Below are 7,799 nucleotides of genomic sequence, written 5' to 3'. Positions count from 1 at the left end.
AGATGAACTCCTAGATGGATCTTGGTGAAACGAGTAGGAAAATTTTTGTTTTCTGCAACGTTCCCCAACAATAGCTTCACAATGGCTAATCGGACGTTTTCCGATAGAAGCCCCCTCAATGCAACCGGAAGCAGTTGCGTCATAATCACGTGGCAGTCATGAGACTTTAGGTTTTGAAACTTTTTCTCTGGCATATTTATTATTGCCTTTATATTCGACGAGAATCCAGTCGGACCTTCATACTGAGCAGGCATTCAAAGAAAATTTCTTTCTCTTCTTTCGTAAGAGCGTAGCTGGCAGGACCTTCATACTGCTTCGGAGGCATGCCGTCTTTTTCGTGCAAACGTTGCAGGTCCTCCCGTGCCTCAGGTGTATCTTTTGTCTTCCCATACACGCTCACGAAGCCTAACAGGTTCACGCAAAGGTTCTTCGTCACGTGCATCACGTCGATTGAAGAGCAGACCTCTAGCTCTTTCCAGTAGGGTAGGTCGAAGAATATAGATTTCTTCTTCCACATGGGTGCGCGTCCCTCAGCGTCATTCGGAACAGCTAGTCCGTCGGGACCCTTTCCAAAGATTACGTGTAAATCATTGACCATAGCAAGTACGTGATCACCGGTACGCATGGCGGGCTTCTTCCGGTGATCTGCCTCGCCTTTGAAATGCTTGCCTTTCTTTCGACATTGATGGTTGGTCGGGAGAAATCGACGATGGCCCAGGTACACATTTTTCCTGCATTTGTCCAGGTATATACTTTCGGTGTCATCCAAACAGTGCGTGCATGCGTGGTATCCCTTGTTTGTCTGTCCTGAAAGGCTACTGAGAGCGGGCCAATCGTTTATGGTCACGAACAGCAACACCTTTAGGTTAAATTCCTCTTGTTTGTGCTCATCCCACGTACGTACACCGTTTCCATTCCACAGTTGTAAAAGTTCTTCAACTAATGGCCTTAGGTACACATCAATGTCATTGCCGGGTTGCTTAGGGCCTTGGATAAGAGAACTGGCATCATAATGAACTTCCGCTTCATGCACATCCAAGGAGGAAGGTTATACATACATAGAGTCACGGGCTAGGTGCTGTGATTGCTGCTCTGCTCCCCGAAAGGATTAATGCCATCCGCGCTTAAAGCAAACCATATGTTCCTTGGGTCCTTTGCAAACTCATCCCAGTACTTTCTCTCGATTTTTCTCCATTGCGACCATCAGCGGGTGCTCTCAACTTCCCGTCTTTCTTACGGTCCTCACTGTGCCATCGCATCAATTTGGCATGCTCTCCGTTTCTGAACAGACGTTTCAACCATGGTATTATAGGAGCATACCGCATCACCTTCGCAGGAACCCTCTTCCTGGGGGGCTCGCCGTCAACATCACCAGGGTCATCTCGTCTGATCTTATACCGCAACGCACCGCATACCGGGCATGCGTTCAGATCCTTGTACGCACCGCGGTAGAGGATGCAGTCATTAGGGCATGCATGTATCTTCTCCACCTCCAATCCTAGAGGGCATACGACCTTCTTTGCTGCGTATGTACTGTCGGGCAATTCGTTATCCTTTGGAAGCTTCTTCTTCAATATTTTCAGTAGCTTCTCAAATCCTTTGTCAGCCACAGCATTCTCTGCCTTCCACTGCAGCAATTCCAGTGGTACCGAGCTTTGTGTTGCCATCTTCGCAATTGGGGTACAACCCTTTTTTGTGATCCTCTAACATGCGATCGAACTTCAGCTTTTCCTTTTGACTTTCGCATTGCGTCCTTGCATCGACAATGACCCGGCGGAGATCATCATCATCGGGCACATCGTCTGGTTCCTCTTGATCTTCAGCAGCTTCACCCGTTGCAGCATCATTGGGCACATCGTCTGGTTCCTCTTGATCTTCACCAGCTCCCCCCGTTGCAGCATCACCGTATTCAGGGGGCACATAGTTGTCATCGTACTCTTCTTCTTCGCCGTCTTCCATCATAACCCCTATTTCTCCGTGCCTTGTCCAAACATTATAGTGTGGCATGAAACCCTTGTAAAGCAGGTGGGTGTGAAGGATTTTCCGGTCAGAGTAAGACTTCGTATTCCCACAATTAGGGCATGGACAACACATAAAACCATTCTGCTTGTTTGCCTTAGCCGCTTCGAGAAATTCATGCACGCCCTTAATGTACTCGGAGGTGTGTCTGTCACCATACATCCATTGCCGGTTTATCTGCGTGCGTTATATATAATTAAGTGTGTCAAAACCCATTACAGAACATCATGAATAGATAATTAAGTGACCAAATTAATATAAGTTCATCATCACATTAAAACCAAAGTACATACATAGTTCTCATCTAACAACATATAGCTCTCTAGAGCATCTAATTAATTAAACCATATATTGAAACTATGTAAAGCATTTCAATGCGAACAAATGCGATCATAATCGCAACCAAGGTAACAATTGATCCAACGGCATAATGATACCAAGCCTCAGGTATGAATGGCATATTTTCTAATCTTTCTAATCTTCAGCGCATTGCATCCATCTTGATCTTGTGATCATCGACGACATCCGCAACATGCAACTCCAATATCATTTCTCCTCCTCAATTTTTTTTATTTTTTCCTTCAAGAAATTGTTTTCTTCTTCAACTAAATTTAACCTCTGAACAATAGGGTCGGTTGGAATTTCCGGTTCACATACCCTAGATAAATAAAATCTATGTCACGTTGGTCGGCATAATTTTCATAAACAATAAATGAACAATAGTTATAAAGATAATATATACCACATCCGAATCATAGACAGGACGAGGGCCGACGGGGGCGGATACCAAAACCATCGCACTATATAAGATGCAATAATAAAAGTAAGAAAATGATACAAGTATCTATCTAAACATACAAGTAAGAATATTTTTCCTTTCAGAAAGAAGATAAGAATAAGAGGCTCACCACGGTGGTGCGTGATGAGATCGGCGCGGGTGATCGACGGCGGTGAAGACGGGGCGGGGCGTGACGGACCGCTAAACCTAGACAAATATTGAGGAAAATGGAGCTTGGAGGTCGAGCTTGGAGAGGAGAAAGCTTAAGTAGTGTGGCTCGGGCATTCCATCGAACACCTTGTGTGCATAGGAGGTGAGCTAGAGCACCACCAAGCCCTCTCCCCCTCGGCCAGAAAAAAGAGAGAGTGTGCTCTGCTCTTGCGTGAGGGGGTATATATAGGCACCACCATTGGTCCCGGTTGGTGGCATGAACGGGGACTAAAGGGGGGCCTTTGGTCCCGGTTCATGCCTCCACCGGGGGCCAATGGTGGTGGGCCAGGAGCCAGGACCATTGTCCCGGTTCGTCCCACAAACCGGGACAAAAGGTCCAGACGAGCCGAGACCAATGGCCCACGTGGCCCGGCCGGCCCCCTGGGCTCACGACCGTCCAATGCACCCATTGTCCCCGGTTCTAGACTGAACCGGGACTAATGGGCTTACCCGCCTGAACCTTTGCCCCCTTTTCTACTAGTGTTGTTGTGATTATATCGCTTGATGCTACATTATAAGTTAATAAAAAATGCTCTTTGTTGAAAAGCTCGAACTGCAGCCAAGGAAGGCAAGGAGACGAGGCACATGACACCTAGACCGCGTCACGAACAATGTGAGACACATAGACAGCTGAGTATGAGCAATTCTACGTACAAAGTTGAAATATCAAACAAAGCACGATTTATTAAAGAAGGGAGTGAAAACCACACATCCGATCAACAACAATCTAGGACCAAGGCCAGCTGAAGCACTTCATACCCAAGGAAATCAATCATCCCAAGCATTGGCGAGCATGACCCGACGAGCTGTCTCCTTCTAGTCGTTGCGCCGTGCTGGGGTCCAATGCGGTAAGCCAGGGCTGAAGTGGGCGGACACGACACACGAGTCGAGCAGCTCAATGACGGGCGGGAGAGCGACGCAGCGGGGCACCTTGTACTGGTTGATGGACGCGCCGCAAGAGATGGCGTAGTCCATGAGCTCCTCGAAGGTGCCGGGCCGGACGACCCGGATCTCGAGCGGCCCGACCGACCCATCCGCCACCCGCTCCTGCCTGTAGACCGCGTTCAGGGCCTCCTCCATCTCCAGGCAGCACCCGTCGAGGGTCTCCTTGCCCACAGCCTCGTCGCCGGTGGTCAGCAGCTCCCAGTAGATGACGTAGTGCCCCGGGATGCGCTTGGTGCACGCGTGGCTGGTGTACTCCGCCACGGACGCGCAGTGCGGCCGGAGCAGCTCCGAGGCCCGCTCCACGGCGCGCTGCAGCTCGACCTCGTCGATTTTGTCGGACTCGACGGAGAGCAGCACGTTCTTGCGGCGGACGAACGTGAACCGCGGAGCGGCGTTGTGGTAGCCCGCCACGCGGAGCACGTCGCCGACGCGGTACCGGTTGAGCCCGGCGTAGGTGGTGATCACCACCTCGTACTCCCGCCCAGCCTCCACGCGGGCGAGGTCTACCAGCCGGGCCGCGTCACCTTCTGGTGCCACGGCCTCGCCTGTGGTGGTGTCGTCCACGGGGAGGAACTCGAAGTAGGCCATGTTGGGCATGATGGTGTAAGAAACGTCGGTCGGGTTGCACAACGGCTGAAGGTTGATGCCGAAGTAGCACTCGGAGGACGCGTAGGAGGTAGACACCAACGGCAGGCCGCCGCCGTAGTATTCCAGGGCCGGGACGTACTGCGCCATGGCGCCGGTGACGATGGTATCGAGGTACCTCGTGTTGGGCCAGATGCGCGGGATGATGCCGGCCCATTCGCCCGTGCGGCATTCGTCCCGGACGAGCTGGGCGAGCTCGGGGTCCGGGCGGCGGAGGATGGGGGGGGACCCCCCGCGCCCGCTCACGCACGGGGCGAGCGTGCGTGCCTCGATGTCGGCGCGGAGCTGCTCCCAGTTGAGCTGGAGGAAGCGGATGGCGCGCAAGAGGCCGGAGGCGAAGGCGGCGCCGACGCGGAGGACGTCGTGGCGCTGGCACAGGCCGCACACCATCTGCGCGTACATGCTTTGTGACGTGTCGGCGCAGAGCACGGCCGCCCTCGGGCTCGTGTGGTCGCGCAAGGGGCCCTTGAACTGCTCGCTCTTGTAAATGCTTGTCATCATCGGCCACGCCGTGAGCCCGCCCGGTGTTTTGCTCTCCGACTTGACGAAGAGAAAGTAGAGCCCCTTTCCCTTGTCAAGCCCAGGGAAGTGCCTGCACATTCAGCACGTCCATCACTCTCTGCTTTTGCATGGAAATGAGGGCTACAGTATAGATCAGTGGACTTACAAGTTCATGACTGCCTTAAGGAGGCTGAAGGGAAGCTGGCGTCGGCGGCCCTCCTCGGCGGTGCTGGGAATCAGCTTGCGCTCGCCGCCGGAGGTGCCGGAGCTGGTGAGGAAGTCGGAGACGGGGTGCGTCGACATGATGGGCGACCTGTCTCCGTTGGCGATGCGCTGGATGTACGGCTTTAGAGCGTCGTACGACACCACCGGCACCTTGTCCCGCCGGCACCTTGTCCCGAAAGGTGGCCCGGTCGGTGGGGCCGCCGCAGTCCCTGAGGTACTCCGTTGCGGCGTTCCGGGAGAGGATCTCGGCCAGGACTCGCTCTTGCACGGAGTCCACGTTGGAGGTCATCTCCTCGATGAGACGGAGGTTCTCGGCGTCCTTCGCTTCCGCCTCCGACGCCGTTGTAGACGAGGCTGGTCTCCGGCCGGCCGTCGCCGCCGGCGCCATTTGCTCACCCCGGAACACGTACTGGCAACGATAGCTCAGCGCTAGGAGCTACAAAACGTATATGTACTATGCTGTGATTGGTCCTTGAGCTTTCTCTTCTATTTATAAATGGGTCATCGGTCTCGAAATCAGGTGGCGATGAATTAGAGATCGTGATCAGTACAAATCACAAGAGTACACTATGCTGCTAACCTGACACGATTTACAAACCGACAGCATATATGGCAAGCATGTGCGGGAGGCGACTTGAGGCACCGACACCATTTTTTTGTACCTTCAATTTTGAATCGGTTATATTTGTTAAACCCAAAGTTTCATATGTATATTCGTGTTTGTTATGACGAGAACTTTGAAATAAACCATTTTTGAATACGTCTTAACAGTTGTTTTAAAAGCTTACCAAGTTTTAACGGCTGGAAGTTGACGACAAATTCATCAAGGTTTAAAAAGTAAAACTTAAAAACCATGCAGGAAACCAAACGAGTTTGCGGACCACGAAGCAATCATGTTTTCGGCACGGCTGGGCATTTGCATGCCTCCGCACCTGCATGCCCCAATGAATTACTGAAGCATGTGCAACTTGTGGATTTTATTTTTGAAGCACCAACCGTAGAACAATAGTTTCACGGTATATTTTCATTAAATAAAGGCAACTTGTGGATATCTGGCCCCAAATTTTGCTTATGTGGCACTAAGTTGTTCTCCATCGTTTCGGCTTTACATAATCCTTTGGCTGAGTACCCCTTGTCTTCTGCTCCGATCATCACCCTCACACCGGCTTTTTTACTGGCCATCGGCCGGACCGTCCGTCCGGACATTTATGAAGGGTTTTGGGTGCCTGGCTGTAGATCTTCTGGGAGCCAGTTGGATGACTTATCTTTTGTCCAGACACTAACAACCCATCTGGGCATTTGGAGCGAGGATGGGTCCGGTTGTAGATGCTCTAAGAGATACTATTGTAAAATTTGCCTTCTTGGTAAAAATTGAACCAGGTACCACATCATTGTTGCATTAACGACGATTGACGTACAAAGAATTTTTAAGGTAGAAAGTGACAAACATGTGTGTGGCATTTACCGCCGCCCAATCGACTGGTCACTTGACACTTTGACAGTGAGCTCGATCGGCCGCCCAATCTACTGGTCACTCGACGTAAGGGGCATCTCTAGCTTAGAAATCTCGTGGAGTTGTCATGTGTCACGGCTCGATCTGCCGCCTAATCGACCGGCCACTCAACAGTGAGATCTTCTGGGCAGGCGCCAAGACGCGGACAGGGTCGCAAAGTGCTAAACCTACAGTGGCCGAGAGTAGTGACCATGAAGACAGCCGTGTTGGCCCAGACCCGACTATGGACGATGACGAACAAACTTTTCCGACAATCTCGACGAAGTGCTTTACGTCGATACACACCGTAGTGCAAAGCTAGCTTGTACTAGCTAGTCTGCTCCTAATCAATCTTTCCGTAGGCAACACCAAAATCACACGTACGTGCACGGCGGCCAGCCGGCCGGAAACAAACGCACGCACACAAGTATTTGGATGATTGCCACAGGCCCGTCTCGAGCCTGGTGTATTGCTTTATTGATCTCACGGTGGTGTTACAAGTCCAGGGGTACGTACATATATATAGTACGAAAGCTAAGTTATCTAGAGTAATACTACTCCTAGACTAACTCTGACTCAAATACTAATTGGATACATGCTCGTACATGACCCAAACACCGCCAGCTGGGAGGGTATGTCGGGTTTACTTCCAACACGTTTAACACATGGGGTCCATGGCTCGGGCATGGCATGTGCGGTGGTGTTGTTGCCGCCAAAATTCTCTATTCCCAGCACCAGCACGTGTCTATGCACAGTAAGAAAGGGCATCCAATGAATCATATTGAGCTCATAGTCTGGCGAAACCAACTCTCACACGTACGAATTTTTATTTGAACCGGATGCAAAACATTTCAAATTAAATGGTGAATATGGAGAATGTTTGTGCCCTTCGTAGCAGGCTCCTACTCCCTCTGTTCCTAAATATATGACGTTTTGTTAGTTTACAGTTTTTCTCTTCTTTTCGCACTGTTCAACTTCTCTCCA

At 51.1% G+C, this 7,799-nt stretch overlaps 1 pseudogene; it reads right to left on the bottom strand.

The window, feature by feature from the left end:
- Positions 1 to 3,600: 3,600 nt before the first annotated feature.
- LOC125541111 lies at positions 3,601 to 5,765 on the bottom strand (annotated as a pseudogene).
- Positions 5,766 to 7,799: the final 2,034 nt, after the last annotated feature.

Source organism: Triticum urartu, chromosome 2, assembly GCF_003073215.2.
Source record: "Triticum urartu cultivar G1812 chromosome 2, Tu2.1, whole genome shotgun sequence".
NCBI classification, from domain to species: Eukaryota; Viridiplantae; Streptophyta; class Magnoliopsida; order Poales; family Poaceae; genus Triticum; species Triticum urartu.
Note: the sequence above shows the minus strand (reverse complement) of the source record. Positions and strands in the feature narration are given on the sequence as shown.